This window comes from Oxyura jamaicensis, chromosome 1 (genome assembly GCF_011077185.1).
Source record: "Oxyura jamaicensis isolate SHBP4307 breed ruddy duck chromosome 1, BPBGC_Ojam_1.0, whole genome shotgun sequence".
In the NCBI taxonomy this organism is placed as follows: Eukaryota; Metazoa; Chordata; class Aves; order Anseriformes; family Anatidae; genus Oxyura; species Oxyura jamaicensis.
In genome coordinates, this window is record NC_048893.1 from 195,065,881 (window position 1) to 195,090,757 (window position 24,877).

A 24,877-nucleotide genomic window follows, 5' to 3' on the forward strand; every position below is an offset into this window, starting at 1 on the left:
CTCAGCAGTTCCTTCAGCTACAGGGTTATTTAAACCTGTCTAATTTCAATACAGTGTAGTCCTTGAAAGACAAGGTGTATTATAAAGTACAAGTGAAATGAAAGTCAACAAGACTCCCAATCAGGGAAGTGGTGCTGGATGCAATAATAATAATAATAAATTAAAATGAACAATTTTATTTGGTTGTTTTATTTATATCACTTTTATGCTGTGAAATCCTCTTAATGTGACCAGAGATAAACTGGACTACTATTCTTTTGATTTTTAAAAGAAACAAATCTAAACATCTTTATCCAGTGCTGTTAAAACAGCACTGTAGAATTTTGAGTGGATTTTTATGCAAAGATAAAATAAATATGAACTATTCAAATAGAGCTTGAGATATGCAGTATGTAATATTTTCTAGGCTGTCAGTGGTAGTCATTTTACAGATGGCCAGTAGCTGATATCTGTTTTGGGTGTGTGACCTCAGATCTAATCTAACAGCTATACTCCAGCTGATGTGTTTCAGCTGTCATAGCACCCATATGAAAGAATGCATGAAAAAGGTGAATCCAGAGAAAATAAGGTGAGAGATGGACTCTCACAAATACGTTTCATGAGATTCCTAGTTTTTCTCAGAACATTTCTCAATGCAGGGGTTTGATCATGAATGTTCTACTTAACTTTGTTATTCAGGCTGCAGACAGAAAAGGTGACTTTGTAAACTACTTCTTTGCAATCATAATTGTGATTTTGTGCTATTCCTAATTTTAAAAGCAAAACAAGGTATTTGGTTCTGTAGCTCCCTGCAGTGATTAATTATCAATGGAATTTTATAGAATGTCTTTAAAAAGCTGGAGGCTGAGTTTTAAGCATAATATGTTCCTCATTTCTTCAAAAGAAACATGAATAGAAGCAGTTTTTAAGTTTTAGCTTGTAGAAGCTAATTCGGAGATGACTTATAACACTGTCAAGCACAAAACTGTACTGAAGTCAATGGAGATGAGGAGAAAATTTGTCTAGTTAAGTAGATTTTGTGCCATGAATTTCTAGAAGGAATAAGATCTTCTTAATTTATAAATAAATAAATAAATAAATAGAAATGTTGTGGCTCTTTAAAAGTTGTATAAATCCATTCTTTCTGTCTTTCCCTGGTTCATTTCTTCTCTAACTCTTCAAACTAAGAAAACAACTCTTAGCAGTTTGTGAATCTGGTCATATGAATTTTTGTAAGCTGGCAAGTATGAATGAATAACAAATCAGACAAAAACAATGTTCCTCAGAGCTACAGGAATCACTCAACATGTTTCTTTTTACTCCATTAACTAAGCTTTAAAGCCTAAAATGCCAGTTCATGATGGTCTCAGAGAAATAGCCTTACACTCTTGCACACAGTGTCTCCAGGAACTACTGAGGTCCTAGTAAGGACATGCTTGCTTGATAGACTTGTGTGCAAGTAGAGTGCTTTACACTATAAAATAAGACACAATCTAATTCCAGCAACTTCAACTGGCTTTTGGAATGCAAATTTCAACTGTCAAGTCTTAATTAAAAACTACCAGTCAGCACTATTTTAAAAAGTGGAACAAAACTAAGTGGTAGGTTGTTGCTGAAATTGTGCAAGTTCCATACTAAAAGCAGTAGGTAGGGTGACAGGTATATAATTATCATCACATCAAGTGAAGGACAAGAAACAGTCTACATTTCCTGAGGAGGTGGGGCTTCAGCAGTCTTCAGTGTGGCAAGGGGTTCTTCAGGCAGAGTTAATTTGTCACTCCATTTATTTCAAAAGAGAATCTCCTTTTATGCCAAACCTCTCTGAACCTTCAAAAGTGGTGACATGTGCCGGGCCTAGTTCTTAGATAAAGGGGTTAGCATGAACACAAATGCTTGTGTTTTGTGCATCAATTAGGGATGAGTTTGAGGAATAATGTAGTATTCAGGTGTTTGGCAGTTTCTGTTCAACAGCACATCACAGCTATACCATAATCTCTAATTCAACTGAGAATCAGCAGGAGAATGGATCAAAGCCAGTTGATTGGCTGAAGGCAAAAACCTTCATTATCTCTTGGAGATTTTGAACAAGCGAATCAGATTTGTGTATGTTATGAAAATGTGGAAGTTCTGGATTAGAAATCATTTTTGCTACCTATGAAGCAACAACTCAGAAATAGCATCAGGACTCCTTAAGACTATCATAACAGTGCTAAAAGCCTTAACAACACCATCCTCTTGTTCATAGCTACACAAAAAGTGACTTTCTGATTTGATCTAGTTAAACATATTAGTGTGAGGTTTAGTAATGATGAGTTTGCCCAGGTTTTACAGGTTTTTTAGATCCTCTAAACTTCACTTCTTACTGCAGCTGGTGTATAAGTGCTCTGAGGGGTAGTAATGGCCATGTCCTACAACCCAAATTCATGTTTCCAGTCTGTTCTCCCTGTTTGCATGGCACTCTGGTGTCAATATGGTTCCAGAATATTAAGAAACCTTACAAAGAAATGTCACTGGTAATTGTTTGGAAATATTTTAAGAAAATAGAGTCAGTTCAGACTTTGAATTTTCTGTTTTTGTCAGCTTAAGTCTGCGTGAGATTTAAAAAAAAAAAAAAAAAAAGTAATCGTTTTTCTATTTAACCTGAGAATTTGGCTTAGAAGGCTTAACAATCAAAGCTCAATTTTAGAAATAGCATGATATTAAATGAACTATTCTCCTCTCCTCCTGCTTAGAAAATGTTAACCTTTAAATCTCTACAGATTTGGAGTATCCAGTCTCCTGGATAACATATTAGGAGTAATAATGAAGAATAGTATATTAACTACCCAGATGTCTATTAAAAAAAAAAAACAAAAAACAATCTGTTCAGTAATTTTTCACATTTCATGTAATCTACACCTGACACAAAACTTGAGCAATTATTCATAAACAAGTGGCATTATGTTACTTAGTTGCTGGGGCCTTGAGGGTCCTGCCAAGCTTTAAAGTCCCTGTCCTACTCTCCCCCAGACCTTCTCTCCCCCTCCTATGGCCCAGGATCCCATTTCAGCCCCTAGGGCTCTCGGTACCTGCCTCAGTGAGGCTGCAGCAGCGATGGACTCCCCTTCCTGCCAGTCCCATCCACAGGACAATATCCCTGTCCCCATGGCTTGTCACCATTCCCATGACCTTGCCTGGCCATCTAGGGGTTATGTTTGACCCTGGTTCCCCTCAGCAGGTCTGAGCCTGCCTCCCTATTGCCCTCATCCGTGGTGTGGCACAGCTCTGGGGTTGTTCTTTGGGGTTGTTCCTTTACCTTTTGGCCCACTTGGCCCCTGGAACCCTTCAGGATATCTGGGCACCTTCTCCCCTCTATAGTTTTCACCTTAGGCTTCCAGCTCCCCATTCTGTAGGGAGCAGATGCCTTCAGGTTTCCTGAAGATTATAGTGCAACACCAATGCTCCAATCTTTAATTAAGTTAAAATCAATTTTCTATATGCTCAGATTGTACTGGGAGCAAAAAAAAAGAAGCAGATAAAATGAAGGCTACTGCAATTCCTTTCTCCTCATATTCTTTTTACTTACTCCAAGATCTTTGAGAGATTGAAGATGGTGTTCGAGATGAAATAAAACTTTTTGGATGGAATTAATGTTGCCTCTTCTTTGGTGTAAGTTTGAACTCTTTATGACTGTTTATCATTGTTTGTGACTTTATATCTTGCTGCTATCAATATGAGTGCTCTGATTTCAGAACTCATAAATAAAAACAAATGAAATTGCACAACATTTATACAAATACTGTCCTACAGGGTGGTAAGTAGCACTGAATTCCCACTTGTCAGAAAGGTAAATAAAATCAGTGAGCTTTTTACAGATACATTATTTCATTATGTGTCAGTTAAAGCACAGTTTGAAATCTAAACAGAAATCAGACATGGCACCTGCTAATGCCTGTTGAGCTGTGGGGTGTGTTTTATTTATTTATTTTTTTCAAGCCCATGATTTAAAATCTTAAGAAGCAGAATAATATAGTACTTCAATTTTTAAAAGTTTTTCTTTCTCTTATTTTCCACTATCTATAATATCAGTGAAGAACACTAGTTCAGATGTATTAATCATCAGATAGATCTTACATTACAGTAATCTTACATTTAATTTTCTTCTATTCTTTCTGTCTTTATACTTTGCTCTCCCAACACCAATACAAGTATCTTGCAGCTAAGTGGACATCCTTGACTTCATGCTCCCCCGTGAACATAAAAGGTACAGGGTAGGAACCGTCTTCTTACTATATCTTTCTACTTGGATAAGACACTATGAAAGTATCCTTTAGTTTCTATCATTTCAGAAACTGGGTAGAAAGAATGAACACATAAATGTTAGGTCCTGCCTACACTAAGCTCAAACTAAGGTATATATTTTTTAATTATTATTTTTAAATTAATCAGCTTTCCTAATCTTCCAAACTTCTAGATAGATACCTAGAAAAAATGCAACATACTCTAGATGTTATGAGGAAACCAGGATGTTTTCTAATTTACATACTGCAATTACTTCTTTTCACTGAACTTTTTTGAAAGCGTCTGGCAGTGGTGGGTGGCACTGAACTGAATTAATCATTCACTTAGATAATATGACAGTGAAGATGACTAAATTGGAACTACTAGGGAAAATAGTCATAATATAACCCTTTGTCCTCATATGCTGGTAGAAGCAGGCTTTTCAGATATAAGTCAAGACTATTTGCAGCCTGTGCTGAAAAACATAACAAAACATAAATAAAATAAAATAAAATAAACTTTATTGAATCATTCTTTCCTTATTTTGAAATGCTAGTGAAAAGTGACTTGCAAACTTCTGAGTCAGATAAAAATTAATTCCTTAGAGGACTTTCTGACCAATAACTGAATTATGGCAATCTGCTTCACCTTGAGGCAGGCAACACCACTGAGGAAATAATGTTCAACAGGAGGGGCTGCAGCCAGCAAAATAGTATTTAGCAAGTTCGTGGCTCATCTCCTTGTGAGATTGCAAGCATTCTCAGTGAGATTGCAAGATTTTTGGGAGTGGTTTTGTAATACAAGTAGTCATGTACTGAAAGAGAAAGAAAATGTCTATGCTAACCATGATTGATGTTCTCCTGGACAGGCTCTTCTTAATCTCTTCCAATTCTAAAAAAAAATGTGTATTTTACTTAACAAATGACTTGAGGAAGATCTGATATAAGGCTATGTCATTTCTAGTAAATAAAATGTACTTAGGGCTGCTTTGTAATACTGATGTGGAAAAGTCCACATCTGTACCTTATACCAGTTCCTCCAAAACAGGATGACCACATACAATTATCCAATTGAACTGTGCCCAGAAATCACTTAAGAACTCAGTTGACATGGAACAGAAATATACCCAGAAAAGTATTAGCTCTGTAAGTAACATGAGATGATGTGCCTGGGAATGTGTCCTGATTTCATATATTAAAATAAATGTAGCTATAGTGTATTTATTTATTTATTTATTTATTTATTTATTTATTTATTTATTTTCAGACAACAAAGCTCAAATAACCTTACTTACTGTAGTGAAGTTGTCTCTTTTTGCCTATTGTCTTAGATATTAACGTTTTTGAAAGTATGTCTTTTTTGTCTGGGTTTATGCAGATCGTAGTCTGTGAAGTCCTGGTCAGTGACAGGGACTCTTGGGAATTACCAAATTCTGTGGATAATAACCCAAGAAGTATTTGTGGTAGTAGCGGTAGTGCAGATTTCCTGAAACAACCTTACTCACCTGCTAACCATCTTATGAGAAAGAAACTTATGGGTTCAGATTTGTCCTTGGAAAGTTTATTTGCAGCTACAAAGAAAGAAAGGAAAAAAAAAAAAAAAAAAAAAAAAAAAAAAGGCTTAGTTTTAATGACCAGTTTGTCATTATTTCCAGTTCTCTGCAAAAACAAAATAAGATCTGCACTTTTACTCTTTCCCTCCCATGGAGAAGAGAACTATTTTGATCTATAAATATTTGTTTTGGGCTTAGCCACCTGGAAAACCTTGTAGAGGAGGAAATAAAGTGCAAGAGGTCAGATCTTCTCTTGGTATCGGTTCACTATATTGGATGCAAAAATATTGGTAGAGATTTCCCAGGGAAGCTCAGGGAACATTAGTACCAGCTGGAGCTAGTTCTCCCCCATTATATGACATAGCTTTTATGGAGTCTGTACCTGATTCTGTATGCAGCCAGGTTTGTGGGTGGGATTCATATCACTACAGCTGAGATGTCCACATGTTCAGACAGCCACCCCAGCCTATATTTACAACCAATAGAGAGTAATAGACATTTTAGTATACAATTCATCTGATTTGTTTAAAATGTCTACTCAGAATGAGATTAATTTCACTCCAGAAATGCTTGCTTTCCTCTGTTTGTTACAATGAGAGCACAGAGTGACTAGTTCATACATGGACCTCTCTCTTTTGTCTATCAGATTCCATTCTGTTTCATAAGGAATATTTTGGATGCGGTGACCTTGATGAGTTTTTAAAATTTATTTACTGTCAAGATTGGGTAGCAGACTAGTTATGGCTGTCTGTATGTCAATCTCTTGTCTGAGCTTTCAAGGAAAATCAAGGATGTGACATTAGTTTTCTAAGATATCAGATGTTGGAGGAAATGGGAGAGTCATATTAATGTATCACATCAGTCCTATGGCCTTGTGTGATGGGCATGACCCTTGAGCAGAAGCCAGCATAAGGAAAGATGCTTATTTCTCTGTTAAGGATATTCAGCTCTTGTATTCTTGCAGGAATGCAGTTTCTCTATAGGAGTTGGGACAATCACCTTGCTCTCTCGTGGCAAATGTACATCCTCAGAAAGAATTTCCCATCAAATGAGTTCAGCTCCTCACTGGTCCCCGTTGCTGAGGTTGCTTAAATCATCAAGTAAGCAATGTCATGTTGTTCAGAACAAAGCTGGCTGAATAATATGGGTTGCATTATTTACTCAGGGCATTCTGTAGTCATATTTGAATGCATTATTTACTGCCTTCCCCCTATCATTCATCCAATTCATGAAGTGAACAATTTGGTATTATATAGCACAGTGCAAGGATTTTTCAACACACTTCAGGGAATATTTCATGTAAAATCATTGCATGTTATTTACTAACAGTTAATAAAACACACCAGGAAGGAAGGAAAGAAGAAAAACTGATACAAGGTTTCCATACTCCTTACATACTCAGGATTGAGGGCAACTAATGAAAAGGAAAGAAAAGCCCTGCTTCACTACCTGCACCAAGACAGAGTATTCCTCCTGTCATGACAATATGCTAGCATTTAGCCAGGAGACAGGAGATTTTTTTACTAGGATGGTGTAAACATTGTTCTGTCTGTAGATTTACTGAGAAAAGGAAGTTTCTTGAGCTAACATTGGGTATTCTCCCACGTTTAATGTATGTTCAGGATTAGCTGTGGCAGAGCTCACACTCCCTGGTGAACTTTGAAGTGATTCAGCTGAAGATTTTGCTTTGGCATGCATGTGGACTGTGGTGATCTGTCCTTAGCACATAAACCATACCCATAAGCATCATGAGGAAAGAGATGGACAGATTTTATAGCCTTTGAGGTTTTATAGTGGACTTTGAAAGAAATAAGCATGAGGCAGGACTGGAGGAACACCTATTGTGTGTAGTGCAACACTGGGGTGGGAAGGGGTAGGCGGAGGACAGAGAGATCTTCCTGAAAGACATCACCACTGTTTTTCCTCTTCTGTGTGCTGCTGGGGGAGCAGTTTTACAAGCAAAACATGCAGGCAAACAGTGAAACAGATGGTGCAACCTACTATTGAGGAAACATTTCAAAGGGTAACAAAATATGGTTGAAACCAGCTTACAGTTTACATACTGACTGCAAAACTGAACATGCTGTTTTCAGCAGGCTGTAGCTGTTTTCATTTGTTGATGCCAAGTGCTTTGGGGAGCTGCAGCTCCAAAGTGGTTAGTGCAGTGGCAGGAATCCTGTAACTGCATAGACTTGCTCCAGCTGGGTAGATAAGGAGGGGCTGGATTCTTAACTGCAAATGTGCTTTAGTGTGAACAGAGGGATCCCTCAGAGATACATTCAGAGAATCATACAATCATGGTTTGGGGTTGGAAGGGACCTTAAAGAACATCTGGTTCCAACCTGCTGCAGTTTCAATGTGGTTTACTATTTTTTTTTTTTTTTGGTCACTCTGTCTTTTCATGTGTCATGAATAGCTTTGAAACTCAGGAGATTTTGATAAATATACTGAAATGATCTTGCACAGGAAAAACAAAACAAACAAACCAACAAAAAACAGTATTAAAGGACTTCGGCTAAATTATAAAGTCTTTATTGACTCTAAACATTGGATAAAGGAGAGGTAAGTGGAGATTACTAAATTTACCAGTAGAACCTCAGGGGCAGGTAGGAACAAAACCAAAATGGACAATTCAGAAAGAATTGCTGCTAGTGTGAGAAACTTGAGGTAAGAAGAAACCATTCCTTGATGGGATTAGTATCAACAGAGAGCCCAAAAGAAGCCCTAAAGCATTAGATATTTATCCTGTGAAAAGGAAATAAGCAAAACAGTTTGTTATAAAGGTTACTTAAAACAAGTTGCAAGCTTATTGTTAACAACAATGGCTAACAGCTTAGAATAAATGGTTCTGTAGTCAAAGAAGAAGCAATAATCATATTTCTTGTTTTCAGTAAGGTTATTGACATTGCCTTATACTGTATTCTTGTAAAAAACAAACAAACAAACAAACAAAAAACTGGGAAGACATATCTAAAGTAAACTTACTGTTGGAGAAGAGTGTAGAGTGGCAGCTGAAGTTATCACTTGTTTTCTGTCCAACTGCACAAACAGTTCTCTTTGCTCTGATTTGTTACAGACAGAAATTGCATGATGAAATCAAGACTATTATTATTATATCTGTAGATAGCATAAAGATTATAGGAACTGTAAACATGTAAGAGGACAAGACTAAAATTCAAGTCTTAAATTAGAGGAACAGTGTGAAGGAAACCAGAAAACAGGCAGCAATATTATGCCATGTCTTAATAGAATGTTGACGAGGAATAATTAATAAAAATAAAACTTCATTCTTTAAAATTGATGAGGGGTTGAAAACTATAGGGAATGACGAAGCTGCAAGAGTAAATGGGGATCAGATGAGATTAAAATAATGAAATATTGAAAGGGATAGAGAAGGGGAAATATGAAAATGCTGAAATCATCCAGAAATATTAGCTTTGAATAAACACTAACAAAAATATTAACACTTTATTTTCAAAGGAAATGAATTCTGAAATACATTGAACATAGGGTTACGTATCAGTGATACTGGTTTGAAGTAGAAGAATAGATTAAATTACCCCAGTAAGTTCTGCCACATTCCTCCCATATTTTCTATTTATTTTATGATCACAGAAACACAGAATCACAGAACTGTAGGGGTAGGAAAGGACCTCGAAAGATCATCGGGTCCAACCCCCCTACAAAGCAGGTTCCTCAGAGCAGGTTGCCCAGGTAAGCATCCAGATGGGCCTTGAATATCTCCAGAGAAGGAGACTCCACAACTTCTCTAGGCAGCCTGTTCCAGTGTTCCGTCACCCTCACCGTGAAGAAGTTCTTTTGCATGTTGGTGCGGAACTTCCTGTGTTCTATCTTGCGGCCATTGCCTGTTGTCCTATCCCCACAAACCACTGAGAAGAGGTTAGCTACCTCCTTCTGTCTCCCACCCCTAAGATATTTATAGACATTGATAAGATCCCCATTCAGTCTTCTTTTCTTCAGGCTGAACAGACCCAGGTCTCTCAGCCTGTCCTCATAGGAAAGATGCTCTAGGCCCCATATCATCTTTGTGGCCTTCTGCTGGACTCTTTCCAGGAGATCCCTCTCTTTTTTTGTACTGGGGAGCCCAGAACTGAACACAGTACTCCAGGTGAGGCCTGACCAGGGCAGAGTAGAGGGGGAGGATCACCTCCCTTGACCTGCTGGCCACTCTCCTTTTAATGCACACCAGGTGCCCTCTTGGCCATGAGGGCACACTGCTGCCTCATGGTCAACCTGTTGTCCACCAGGACCCCCAGGTCCTTCTCCTCAGAGATTTAAGATTTATTTATTTAAATTGCATGCATTTATTTATTATTGATTTTTTTAGAATGATCTGTAAAGAACATGAAAATTGATGAATCTTAGTATATTGTGGTTTCAGTCATCTGATGCCATCCTAAAAATATGTTTATTTTGACAATTTTCTGAACCTTACTCTGCCTATTTTATATTGACAGATTCTCACAGGGCAGAGTGTCACTATTTGAATCTAATGAATATGGCTGGAGACTTATGGTAGACTGGAGGCAATAGATAAAACAACAGACACATATCAAGACTTCTGTGGGTATTAACAGCAGGAATATGTCCATCAACAGTAAATTGCATTATGGCTACAATTTACATGTGCAAATACCAGGAGCTTTAGAGAAATGATAGAATAACAGCAGGCATGCACTCTAGGACAGCATGATCTTATGGATTTATGGACAACGCACTTATATGGCATGAGAGGCAGAAAGCATAATGAGACAGAAAATGTAACTTTGAATGCTCAGAAGGATATTACAGGAACTGTAATGTCAGTTCCATTCTGGATCCCTCATTGAAAGAGTTGCAAATGACTTGCACATTGATAAAAATATCCTAAGAATGTGAATTATGGAATCTTGGAATCACAGAATATCTTGAGTTGGAAGGGATCCACAAGGATCATTGACTCCATCTCCTGGCTCCCCATAGGACCCCATGTCTGAGAGCATTGTCCAAACATTTCTTGAACTCTGTCAGGCTTGGTGCCATGACTACAGCTCTGGGGAGCCTGTTCCAGTACCTGACACTCTGGGTGCAGAACCTTTCCCTAACACCCAGCCTGACCCTCCCCTGTCCCAGCTCCATGCCTTTCCCTCGGGTCCTGTTGCTGTCCCCAGAGAGCACAGCTCAGCACCTGCCCCTCCTCTCTCCTTGTGAGGGAGCTGCAGGCCACCATGAGGCCTCCACTCAGTTTCCTCTTCTCTGAGTCTTTGCCACACAAATTTTCACCATACAGTGATGATCAGCATCTCCCCACCTCACTTCCAGTGGCCATACACTTTCTTTTTCCACCTAAACTCCAGAAGATCTGTGTTTAATCAAGATAACCCCTTTAATCAAGATAGCCCCTTCTGTTTGACTTCCAACATTTTTGAATTGTCTGTTCCTGTGCTCTTAAGAGGTGGTGCTTAAAAAATTGACCAGCACTGATCTATGCCTTCAAGAGCAGTTTCCCAGGGGATCTTAGTATCTTAGTTCTCTGAGCAGTCTCAAGTCTGTTCTCCCCAAATCCATGGGGATTATGTGTCAAATGTGATTAAAGGACTTTTGGTATTCCACCTCTAAGATATGTTACTATAAAAGAGAGTAAATATACAGGCATCCTTCCTATTGATGACAACATTTTGGAGTGAAGAGCTTGTTATCCAATACTGTTACCAGAGTTCATCAGAGTTGAGATTTCCAAAGGACGGGATATAGTTAATATTGGTTGATTTTGAGTTACCCCCTCAATGTTTTTACTTACAAACTCATTTTTTAATTTGATGCATGAAGGTATCATTATCAAGTCATGAGGAAGAGATTATGGCAAGAAGGAATCATTAAAATCTTGTGTTGGGTCCTCTGTCATTTAAAGATTTATTTATAATTCTGTGGCGTTATGTGGGTTCTCTGTCTAAAGCTTTATTGAAAATGGAGCCAAAGTAAGATGTCACAGCTGAAGTGCTAAATGTTTATACATGGTAAGTCCTTCTGTCAACTAGAGTGATTTGTACACATATGAGTGCACAGTAACTTATTTTGAGATGTATTTTTAGGTGCATGTTGGAATAACTTCCACTGCCGTTTCTCAACAGTAAATTAGTTTGTTTCCTCTGCTGTCTGTATTTTCCTTTTCACTCACAGGAAAAATAAAAAAAAGAGAGAAAGAAGAAAAAAAAAAAAAAGCTAAATGTACTAGCTTAAGGTGAGTGTTCCTCAACAGTAAGGGAATGAAAAAGAAAAAAAATATATATATTATTATTATTATGTATCTAATGAGATGTTTTAGAGGTATTTCAGAGTTTTTGTATTTTTTTAGAAACATGTCACTCAAGTCCTTTTTATCCTTTTTGTGTTCACACAGTTTAACTGCATAGTCTAACTGTTCAGTCTTGGGACCAAATAGACAGTGGATGTCAAAAGGTAGGATATTGTTCAGAAAATAAACAAGTCTATACAATAGGCTATCCAATAACAAGAAAGAACAACTAGACCATGAAACAGCCATAAGGAAAAAAAAATAATCTGTAGAAAGTGTGGTACTGTAAAAAAAAAACATTAACTTTGATAATAATATTATACAGTGAGGGCACTTCAAAATCACTGAATACAATGAAATGGTATGAGATAGTGAAGGAGAGAGATCTTTTAGAGAAAAACTATGTTGTTTATAAAGATTGTTTTGTTAATAAACACAGAAATAAAAATAGACCAGTGTCAACGTCTGTTATAAAAGGTTTTAAATAAGACCAGGAGAAAAAAAAAAAAAGATTTTTAGAAGTCGAAAATATCAGCAGGAAAACATAATAAAAATGTGTATAGATTGCAGTTTAAAAGTATTAGAATGTATTAAAGCAAGATTAAGGTAGTAAAAATGTAATAACTTATGCCTTTTTTTTGAAAGAATTGCTGTGGTTTTTAGTCAAAACTTTGGCAGGTAGAATAAGAGATCTTGTCCAAATTTCAGCCTTCCCTGTTTGCTTCTATCCTTCTGTTATTTGTTCTATTGTGTTAGTTCAAACTCATTGTGGTGCAAGCTTCTTTTTGTTCACATTTCTAAAGTGCAAAGTTTGCTTGTTCACTGTTACTTCTTGGCTTTATTATCTAACAAATATAATATGTATGGTCAAGTAATCAAAGGTGGTTGTTTCCAAAGCTACTGAAGGCTATGTTCAGGGGCATCCTGAGATGAATGCTTAAATCAATCTTCTTAAAATGGAAGAAAAAAGTCTTCTAAAATTAATACCGAGTGGTTCTTCAAATGGTAGAATGAATGTATTGTTCTGAAAGTCTCATTCTAAAATACCTCTACTATGGATGATAAATACGAGTCACTGAGCTTCATAGGTACAACTGCAATGCATATTGTAATGAAAAATTATTAGGAATGTAACAAATTCTCAAAATGTCAATTTAGCATTTGTCAGATAACACCTTAGGAGAACAGCTCATCAAAATTGTTGTATACTGCAGTCCTATACAAGTCCTAGTCCTGATTCTGGATGGGCCAAAACATTAGTATTCAGTCCTTACATAAAACGTCCCTCTAAATAGAGTTGGGATTTTACAGTTTCTTAGTGTCTCACAATCAATATTAAATTAACAGAATGTGCTAAAATTCTGCAAGACAAAGCACATAACACTCAGACCTGTTATTCCCAAGGTTTTCCCCTTTCCGTAAATTGAAGCTTGAGCCTGTTTTACAGGAGCTGTTGTGCACCTGTTATTTTTAAAGCACTGTGTTGAAGACTAAGGATACAGAGCAGACAACCAAATGGGTCAAACAGATGTTGCAGCAGGGAACATATTTTTGTGTCCACACTTGAGACAGACTCCAGACATCAGATATCTGTAAGATTAACTCCAGACACTGAAGAGCTCCTAAGCCTGTGATTTGTCTGCATGGAAGATGCTGGAAATTTTGATAAGAGGTGGGGATTAAGCAGCATTTCAGAAATGTTTAGTATGATAAAGAATATGCTTGAGTTCAAAAGTGGGTGACTGCTTCAGAGGATCTCAAGTTCTTTGAGAATATGTCTGGGTAAAGAGACCAGGGTAGAACAGAGACACAATCTATTCAGATTTCAGTAAAATGCTTGGTGTTTGAATAGATCAAAGGTTCCATCCCTCTCCTCTTAAACTAATGTTTTTTGCTGAATAAATTATAATAGGACTTTTTTTAAAAAAATATAGGGAGAAAGAATACTAACATTTTTAGAGGGCTGCAAGGAGCTTCACAAGGAAGATATGGATGTTGAGCAGTAGTATGTCTACATACATGCAGTCCAATGGCAATCAGTCTTCCAGATTTTACATGTAGAGATTGTAAGCATTTTCCAAGGGAAGAAGATTACTTATAGTAACAAAATCAGTGACAAGTCCATGCAACATCATGTTGAAATAAGTGAGCTGCCATTATGGATAGCTGTGTCCCTGATGCCTATCTACCTAGTATGCCAATGCCTCCCCTGGCCTTACCTTCCTGATTGGTGGAGGACCATCCCAACAGTGGACAGAGATTTAAAGGAGAGGGAAGTAGGAGGGGAAGCAGTTAATTTTTGCCTATGCTAGTGAAAAGTCTTAAACCATTTGTAGTTTTACTTATGCTCTGCTCTGACCTGAATGTCACCAAGCATTTCCAGGATAACAAGATGTGGAGAAAGGATATATTTGCTGAGATATTCCAACACAGTGAAATTGACTGCCTAATGCAAGCCCAATGTAGTGTGATCTTAGTCTCTATACTCCTACACCCAGATCATGGTGGGCAGCAATCTTAGCAATATAAAACCCTGGTTCTGGATATCTCATTATGAGGTGAACAAATGCCTGGCTTGCTTGGCTTTAAGGATCAGGTTAGAAAACCTAATTTAAATGTCTCCAATGTAGGGATATACATTTGTATAAACTATCCAGTGGGTATGGTCAATAGCAAGACTTGACTCAGCTGTTTGCACGTAGGTATATAACATCAGTTGAAACACAGTGGGAATATCAGCTGGCCTCCAGCTTTTGTTTCACAATGGCAGATGTCTCCCATAGATCTTGTGTCATAGCTGTCAGCACTGTACAGATGTTTGTAAGCTTCTAAGGAGGGTTAAATAGTACTAAGAACACATGTATAGGCAATTGTTTTGCATCTCCAGTCAATATAATCAATGGAATGTAGAAAGTGATTCATATGATCAAGTGTAGGTGTCTATATTAACAGTATTTGGAGTTTACATGTAGACTCTGGTACTGTAAGCATCAAAAATCTGCTTTCTGTACCTGCCACTGAATCTCATCCCTAAAGTTGCATGAGTTTAAATCCTTCCAAGGAAATCAGAATTCAAGTCTTTTCTCAGTTTTGCCACTGACCTAAGTCAGCAATACCAAGAGCATAAATTTGGCTGTACTTGACCACTAGAGTTAATGGAGTATTGTCTGGACTATCCTGCAGCCCTGCGCCTTCAGAAGGACAGTGTTAAGTGCCAATGCCCAGCCTCACCTGACTCGTCTGCAGAACAGAAGTTCTCTGAAATTGACCTTGGACAAATTTATGAGTCTGTTTTGTCATTCTCTTCTGTCCAAATAACTTCTCCAATTTTGCAAAGAAATGCAAATGTGTTCGTGACTATCTGTGTGGTTCACATGTTCTTGTCTCAACTGCTCAATAAATACCTGAAAATAGGATAGCAGGAGTGCACATGAAAAAAAGTTAAGTTAGGTATTTGGAGGGATTGCATGAGATTAACTATCAACAGGGAAAAAATGGGTGTAAAATTGTTGTTTTTATCTCAGCCCTGTGTTTGTCCTTATAAGAGGATAACACCATTCCTGCTTGTTTCTATCCTCGTGGGGTGGTGGTTCATGCAGTCAGCACAGCAGAGATTTTTAACCTCCTCAGGTGAAAATGTAGCCTGAGAACATGATCTGATCTAATGATTCCCTTGAGTTTACAGATTCTTTTCATCATGATTAGCAAAGCTCCTCTCTTCTCCAAAGTACCATTTTTATAGCCTTAGGAGAGAGTTGTTTTGCTTACAAAACAATCAGTGAACATTATATGACAGTTTCAAAACATAACAGGCTGGAAAAAAAAATGTTAAAGTGTATCACCATCAATTTTAAAAACCAATACATTTTTTTCCCCTGGTCTCCAGCTCAAGTTCATTTATCCTGCTGAGGGATTACTTTTATTTTTCAGCTGTGACTCACTGCATATGTGACAGAGTCTTGTTTTAACAAATTTATTGAGGCTGAGGAAGATGTTAAAAACAGACAGGCACCTGGAAATGCCAAAAGTGGGGAAAAAAAGAGCAAATGTAATTTATTTCAAGGGGAGCCATGGTATAGTCCTTGGTTCCCTCATGTATAAAACAAATACAATCATTCTCTCTCCTGCTCCGCTACTTCCACCTGCTTAAACTTTCCTAAGAGCTCAGAAAAAAAAAAGTTTATTTACTAGTCTGGTAATAACACTAATACCCCTGAAACGCATTTTTGAGCAAACTGTCGGAGGTATCATTAACCTTCTGATACACCAATTAAACTAATAACTTTAAAGAGTTTTAACTGTAATATTTACATATGTGTAAACTAATTAGAATGATAAAACCACAAAATATCCCAAGCTGGAAGGGACCTACAAGGATCTATGAGTCCAACTCCTGGCTCTACAAAGGACCACCCAAAAATCAGACAATATTTTTAAGAGAATTTTCCAAACACTTCTTGAACACCGACTGGCTCAGTGCCATGACCTGGGGAATCTGTTCCAGCACCCGACCACCCTCTCAGTGAAGAATATTCTCCCAATACCCAACCTGAACCTCCCCTGATGCAGCTTCATTCTGTTCCCTCCAGTCCTGTTGTGGTCAATTTTTTTTTTGCTTGTTTGGTTGTTTTGTTTTGTTTTATTTTTTTCATCTAAGCTGAGAGAAATTTCTAGGATTTAATTTCCTGGTAATAATATAACTATCTATTATGACAAAAAACTATGGAAGAAATACGAGTAACCTTGTGAAAAAATAAAAAATAAAAATAAAAATCAGTGTAGTCTTCCTCCTGGTTGCAGATGAAGTTTTGATGCATTGTACTAACCTGAGTGAATGTTTTGTCTGACAATTTTAGTATTGGATTCAGATATGTGATAGATGACACTGGCAATTCTGCTGTGAACAAAAGTTCTGATACAACAAAACCCTTAAGTACATGAGTAATTCAGCCTTGCTACAATAATGAGTTTAAGTATGTATTTAACTCCTATTGTTTTCAGTGGAATTCAGCCACATGCTTAAAGTTAAACACTTATACACTTTGTGGAACAAAGAGATGTATCATAATAATTAGCCAAATCTCTTTATTCAATGGGAATGGAGAATGCTCAATATCTTAACATTTGGCCTCTTAATAAAACATCTGTCCTTTACATGTTTATGCATATGTCTGCATTGTGACCTCCTACTTATACAGCTATTGTAAACAAGCATGTGATGAAGTGTGATCTTTGGCCAAGGTAACAAAAACTTTTAGTGTAGTTGTAGATATACTGACAAAAACATCACCACTACTACCACCCTCAACCCCTCCCGTGTAGTTTATTTCACTAACAGAAACTGGAATAAAGAAGCCACCATTCAAATTTTCCAGTATTGCTGAGCACATACTGGGTGAATTTTCTGGCTATCAGGTATCAAGGACTTTATGATCAATAAAGTGCTTCTAAGTGGGGTATTAGCTTCCATAGTTAAGGTTTTAAAATATTTTGAGAGAGAATAATATTGCAGGTTATTAGATGAATATTTAATGTCTTTTAACATTGTTAAAAGATTAGTTTTGTACTGTAGTACAAGCAGTTTTATAGTGTGAGGAATCTGTGGGAATCTGTGTGAGGAAGTGCTTGCTTTAATGTGAAGACTAGCTTTTAGAAAAATATGTACCCATCACATTCACATTTTAATGTGTTTTAGAGACATTGACATCTGGTTGTTCACAATCCCCCAGCAGGGCCAAATCTCAGCAGGTGAGCACAGAAGGGAGCAGAAAACAGAGAGCTTTCTAAGGTGCTTCTCAGTTTCACATGATGTATAGAACAAAGTTTTGGGATGTTGCATGGGATGCAGTTGCCACATTCTACCAACACAACCCGTGTCTCCAGAAAAATGGAAAGGAAGATGTTTCAGCCTGTTTTGGATTGGCAAAAGATACATTCTAGAAATTACTTTCAGGGCAAGAGAATTTCTAGAAATAAGATGTTGCCCTAGGTACGTTTTGCCTTGGAGGGTTATATTCCCGGTTATATTAAAGTGTTTATTAATAGGCATGATAAATGTTTTCAGTCAGCTAAATTCTACTGAGATAGGCAGCTGCACCACACAGTGGAGCTAACATTTGTGCTGCACAGTCAACATTACTGCCTTAAGACAGTTACATTGAAAATTCATGTGAAATGGAACAAAATGACATAAGGACCTCTGGATTAATTACTATTTTCACTGTTTTTGTAGACAATGATTGTTCATTAGATTTGTGTCCTCTACTGGTATCTCAGAGAAATTTAAGAATGAGATGAAGACAGAGGAAAGGAATCTTAGGTTGGAGTATATTCTGTACATGAAATAAAGGCATGTCCCGAAAAAAAAAAAAAAAAAAATGTTCAGCATGAGCTACATTTTGTGAAAGCTTCCTTGGTTTTGAGATCACTGCATCTTGTGATTACATATAAATTAATGTGGTACCAAAGATGGACCTGAATATAAATGAAGAAGTCTGGGATGTTATTTTGGATCCAAAGAAAGATGATATTCTGGATACTGCCTTTGAAGGAAAAGGAATTTTTGCAGCTAAGTGGTTATTCTGCATATATGCTTTGCATCTAAAGCATATTTTCCAGGCACCTTGCCTGGTCATATTAAATATTTATTAATAGGTTTGAAAAATGGTTTCTGTCAGCTATGTTGCATTTCCCTGCTGCTGTATCACAGCCTATAGCAGGAAAAACTAAACACTCAAGAAGTGCTGAGCACCCTTCTCTCTTTCTTAGTTCAGGACCCTGATTCTGCTTTTATTAATGAAACCTTCATGGAGGGGAGGTGGACAGTGACTTTGATAGAGTTGTTTAAAATCCCCCTGTGTCAGTGGAAGGAGAACAAGGCCTTGGTGTAACGTCTGTACCCTGAGGAAGGGTGGTCTCCAGATGGCTGTGCAGATGGTATGTTACACCTGCCACTAGCATCCTGTCCACATAGCTGCCTTATGGGCTTTCTGCAGGGTGCTGGCAGACAGCCTGTCTGGGTGTGCTGCAACGTGTGATTTCATCTAAACAGGCTAAAAACATGGAGACAAACAGTTTCAGGGGTGTAAGCTTTGGCAGCACCCTGAATGCATTCTCTGTTCTTCATATGTGCAGCCTTCACTATAGTCATGAGGATGTTCTTGATACTGTCCTTTGGGTGCAAGTGCAGATATATTCAGCTCAGCACATTACAGGGTAGATACATCAGTTCACAGTTTGGCCTATTTTTCCTATTCAAGAGTAGTTTAATATAAATCTCTCCAAGTTGTCACTCTTTGTAGTAATTCTTTTTTATTTTAATTTAGGAATGCAGGCTATCGTAATGGCTTGGACCCTAACAGTGATTTTTCCTGTTAATGGTCTGGATTTAGATCTGATTAGAATAGAATTTTAGAACAATGTTAAGTCAATGTATTCAAAAACTTTTATTAGGAAAAGCAAAAACATGAAAAGGTGTTTAAAGGACAGAGTCATGCAGTTTTCTAAAAAAAAAAAAAAAAAAAAAAAAAAAGTGGAGGTGGGTGTGTTATAGAACCTTTTCTTTGCTATGTTTTCTGTTGTTCCAGAGAGGTACCTTTTCATTATAGTAACAGGAATGGTAAAAGAATTATTAGAATTATTTTTCTGGCAATCAAAATGTGGTTATAACAATATGGTTCAGACAGTCGCATCATATTCAAATGTCATTTAGGCAATACTATTAAGTCAGCTTTTATAATATCTCAAGGGGGTAGATTATCATGGAGTAATTCAATCACTAAGAACAGGGCTCTTAACTCATGTAAGAGCAAATCTCTGTTATTGATCTCCAGAACAAGAGGCAAACAACAAAAAGACAGAGCTATCATCATACAGCATGGAATATTTCCCAAGCTGCCTCATGGGCCTTTCAAGGTGCAACACAAGTATTTATATTTGAAGGAATAGCTCATAGTGAGTCAGACCTATAGCAGAAATCAATAGAAATCTTCTTCATGTAGGTCATTAATGAGTAGTGTGTCTGGTCAGTGTCAAATACTGCTGCATATTTTAACAGAGGCTTGGAAGTTAGGACATCTGAATTTTATTTCTGCTTAGATTTCTGGCTCCTTAATAGCACTTCTTATGTCACACACAATTTTCTGGCCTGTGAGAGATGATTAACCTGTGAGTTCAAGGGCGTGGGTACCTTTCAGAGTCCTGCAATACATTTTGTCTCCATTTATCGTGTTGATTTAAGATACTTGGGTGAATAATTCACCATACACTTAAGATCAGCATTGTCTTCCCACTACAGTACCATTAGAGCCATATCTGATTGCCTGAATGCAAGCACCAATGCCATTTGTGAGATTGAGGTACACCATGTGAAACGCGAGCATATCACAGAATCACAGAATCCCAGAATAGTCTAGGTTGGAAGAGACCTCCAAGATCACCGAGTCCAACCTCTGACCTAACGCTAACAAATCTTCCACTAAACCATATCCCTAAGCTCTACATCTAAACATCTTTTAAAGACCTCCAGGGATGGTGACTCAACCACTTCCCTGGGCAGCCTATTCCAGTGACTAACAACCCTTTCAGTAAAGAAGTTCTTCCTAATATCCAACCTAAACCTCCCCTGGCACAACTTTAGCCCATTCCCCCTCGTCCTGTCACCAGGCACGTGGGAGAATAGACCAACCCCCACCTCGCTACAGCCTCCCTTCAGGTACCTGTAGAGTGCAATAAGGTCGCCCCTGAGCCTCCTCTTCTCCAGGCTAAACAGTCCCAGCTCCCTCAGCCGCTCCTCGTAAGACTTGTTCTCCAGACCCTTCACCAGCTTCGTTGCCCTTCTCTGGACTTGCTCAAGCACCTCCATGTCCTTCTTGTAGCGAGGGGCCCAAAACTGAACACAGTACTCGAGGTGCGGCCGCACCAGAGCCGAATACAGGGGGAGACAGCTGAATGGCAGATGAGGTCTACAGAAGACCATATGTTTCTGGAGCAGCAGATAGAGATGTGGAAGAATACCCTGGAATATGTTAACATGTAACACTTATGTTAGGGAAGCTGAACCAAGTTCTAAATAACTGAATGGGATTAGTGGAATTTAGTTGGCTGAGAATTAACTGTGTAGCATGAATTAGTAGTCCAAATTCCTGAAGAGAAGAGAAATACCTTGAACTGTGATTCACTCTACGTCTTTTAGTTCCATTACAATGAAGGATGAGTCTTCTTCTGGAGTATTCTGTCTCTAGAATATCGCTAGCAATCATTTCTGTTTTGTTAGCTAGAGAGTTAGGGCTGAACTCAGTTGCCCATACGTATATGGACATTCAAGAAATGAATGGGGCACCTTCTTTTCCCTCAACTATCAGACTGGTAGAGCACATAAGTCTTCTTGCCCCTGTGACATTTCTGCCAGCCCCATGCAGAAATCTTGGATACCCTAGGGCCCCTCATATGTTATTACATGACTACATGTTGACAACTATATCTGCTTCTCGATGTCTGGGGAGTTATCAGAAATCAGAAAGGGGAGTTATCAGTAATCAGAAAGCACTTCTGCTTTCTGATTCAAAGAACTTACTATAAAAAGCCTAATTTTTCAGAGGATTAGCACTGGATATCAAGGGGAAAATGGATATCCAGAAAATTCAAAAGTCATAGGTGGATTTTTTTTTTGTTGTTTTGTTTTGTTTTGTTTTGTTTTGTTTTGTTTTGTTTCCTTATTGTTGTTTAGGTTCAAGTGCTTCAATCTATTCCTGTCTGGTGAAAAGTGAGAGAGGACTGTTTATGGTGATAACCCTGAAAAATGTGTGCAATTTTTACAGTTCAACATTCCCAGAGGAAACTTCCTTGTTCACCTGGAATGGTTTTCCATGCCAAGAAGTGCTTTAACAGGGTATTTTGCCACTCTAAATCTCCATCACTGTACTGGTAGCAGAAACTAATTAATTAATTTGGATAATTAAAGGTGAATGAGGGTTATAAATTAACATTTTCCAGAATGTAGGATGGTGTTATGCATTCAGGGACTAATATTTCTGTTGGACAGCTAGGGTAAAGAAAACAGAGTGAAGAAAAAGAGGAAAAGAGAAGACTGAAGCATGAACATCCCATTTACAGGTTCAGTGAGAGTTCTCTGTGAAAACATCAATGACACTTGAGCTCTGTTTCAAAACTGCTCTTTGTAGTTTTTGTTTCTGTTTTTGTTGTTATTGTTTATTTGTTTTCAGTTGAAAAGATTGCACTAAATCTTAACCTCCATTTGTTTTGCATTCCTATCTAGACTTATTTAAACATTTTAACAGGGGTTGATAATTAGCAGAGCTGGGTGACATGCCAGCCTTTGCTTCAAGGATTAACCTTGTAGACTTTTTCCATTGAACTTTGCTCTCCCTGCCCTGACTTGCTCTAACCATATGTTTTATAATGAGCAATAATAGCAACAAGATCCTGACACACAATTATTGCAGATGGCTAGAGACTTTGCTGATGTCCCAGTCCACACTATTTCTGTGCCAGGGATTTCCTCTTTGAACACATGGTGGTGTTTAGTCATCATAGATAAAAGCCATCATTTTATATTGAACTTCCAGTGAAGGAGTGGAAGAAAACAAATGTCTCTTTTATATTCAAGAAAGGTTAAAGGACAGACCAGGTAACTAACCAGGTAACTACAATCTGATCAGCCTCACCTAGATCCCTGGAAATATGATGGAACAGATAATCTTGGACATTATTAACAAACACATAATGATTGGGTGTAGTCATCAAGGATTTATGAAGAAGAAAACATTCCTGATCAACCTGATAGCTATCTGTGATGAGATGACTAGCTGGCTGGATGAGGGGAGAGCAGCTGATATTCTTAATCATTACTTGATTCCAAAATATCCTCACTGAGAAACTGATGAAGTGCAGACTCAGCAAGTAGTCAGTTAATTGTGCTGAAAGTGAATGATCTGCTAGGTTTAAAGAGCATAAAGTTCTACCAGAGACCAGTCAGTATTTATGTACCATAGAGCTAGATATTGGTGCCAATACTGCTTCATTAATGACTTGGATGAGGGGACACTGAGGGGACAGTTTGCACTCTCAGAAGGTTTGCAAATGATATAAAACTGGGAGGATCAGGTGATACACCAGATGGTTGCACTGCCTTTCAGAAGACCTGGAAAGTCTGGTGAATTCAGCCAAAAAGAATATAATGAAACTCAATGATGGGAAATGCCAAGTCCAGCATCTGGGGGGGAATAACCATAGGCACCAAGACAGGCTAGCACCAAAAATTTGGGCAGTAGCTTTGCAGAGGAGGACCTTGGCATCTCAGTGGAGGACAAATTGACAGTAAGTCAACAACGTATCCTTGGGGCTGAGAAGGTCAGCAGCTGCCTGGGCTGCATCAGGCAGCATTCACAGAATGTCAAGTGACATGATAAATCTGTCAGATTATCCACTAGAGCCCTCAGATTCAATTAATTGAGCAGTGCCAGATATTACAACCAGTTAAATGTATTTTGTGATTACATCATTTCATGAATTTCTACCAATCAGATGAATTATGTAAAGGATCAATGTGCAATTTTGAGGACAAAGGTGTTTATAGGAGCCCATGATAATCAAGTTTTCCTACTTATATAACTTTTACGATTAAGCAAATCCATTAGTAGTAATGAATTTGCTTTTAACTTCTGTACAGGATAAAATTAAGGTCCTATTATAAAACTTGATATCTATTTGACTAAGTGAAGATCCAGACACTGTATTGTATTTATCCTGCAATATATATATATATATATATATATATTTAATCATATAATTAGCATTTTTCAATTGCTATTTTAAAAAGAACCTCATAATGAGAATTAACTTGTTATTACAAATATTTTCATCTGTCTCTCGGGCTAAATTTCTGTGTATATGCTATGCAGTTTGACTAAGTAACAAATGTTGTGCAAATATCATGGGACATTTTCAATTACTGAGTTTTATTTGAGATTTTTCCTATCAGAAATCTTAAGCTTGCCCATAGATGGAAAAGAAATACAATATGCAAACTATGAAACAGTTTAATTCCTAGTATTCAACACCAAAATGAAAAGTTACCACAGAAATTATACTGAAATCAGAAAATTTGTTTATTTTTAAAGATAATTTATAAATAGGAAAAAAAGGAAAGCAAATTCATCCTCTTCTTGCCTTTTACCATCTCTGCAGGCTTGACACAGGAATCACCTTCCAGAGCATAGGCAGAACTTAATTTACTCTCTTTCTCCCCTCTGCATTGCAATTGAACCTGTGGCAGCTGAGTTAATTTCACTTAATTTAAATGTCCAGTGTCAGCATCTATATCTGAGCTGGTCTTATAACCTCTCTTAAGCAGAAGCATGAGGAAAAAAAAAATAAAAAAAAAGAAAAAAAAGCATTTACTGGACATGATTATCATCTTAAGGTAGATACCTAAGAGAAGTCAGAGAACATTTATTCTAAAAATACATCTTTCTGTCAGTTGATGACTAAAATATGAATGTCAACATTGTGATATCTAAAAGCAGGTGAAATTAATCCCAGAGCCTCAGGCTTGATTCAATTGTCCAAGCAAAGATGCTAAATGACATTTGAGATTCTGTAGGTTCTCCTGCAACTTCAGCTTTCACCTCTCAAATATGTTGTCATATTTGTATGTTGTCATATTTGATATTCTCCTGTGGATGCAGTGGGTATGTCTGTAAACTGAAAAGAACAATAGAAACCTATGTTTATTCTATCTAATGGAGTTCTAAGAGTCTTGCTATCTACAG

At 37.5% G+C, this 24,877-nt stretch overlaps 1 long non-coding RNA gene across 2 annotated transcripts in view; it reads right to left on the minus strand.

Annotated features, from left to right (window-relative positions):
- LOC118168507 overlaps positions 1–24,877 on the minus strand; it is a 55,324-nt gene that overhangs the window by 17,674 nt on the left and 12,773 nt on the right. Inside the window, exons 1-2 of one of the 2 annotated variants that reach the window (XR_004751608.1) lie at positions 8,777–8,911; positions 5,744–5,809 (exon numbers count right to left, since the gene is read on the minus strand). This is a non-coding gene — a long non-coding RNA (uncharacterized LOC118168507). Of the gene's footprint in view, positions 1–5,743; positions 5,810–8,776; positions 8,912–24,877 lie in introns of those variants that run through there. The other variant, XR_004751609.1, reaches the window with a different exon arrangement.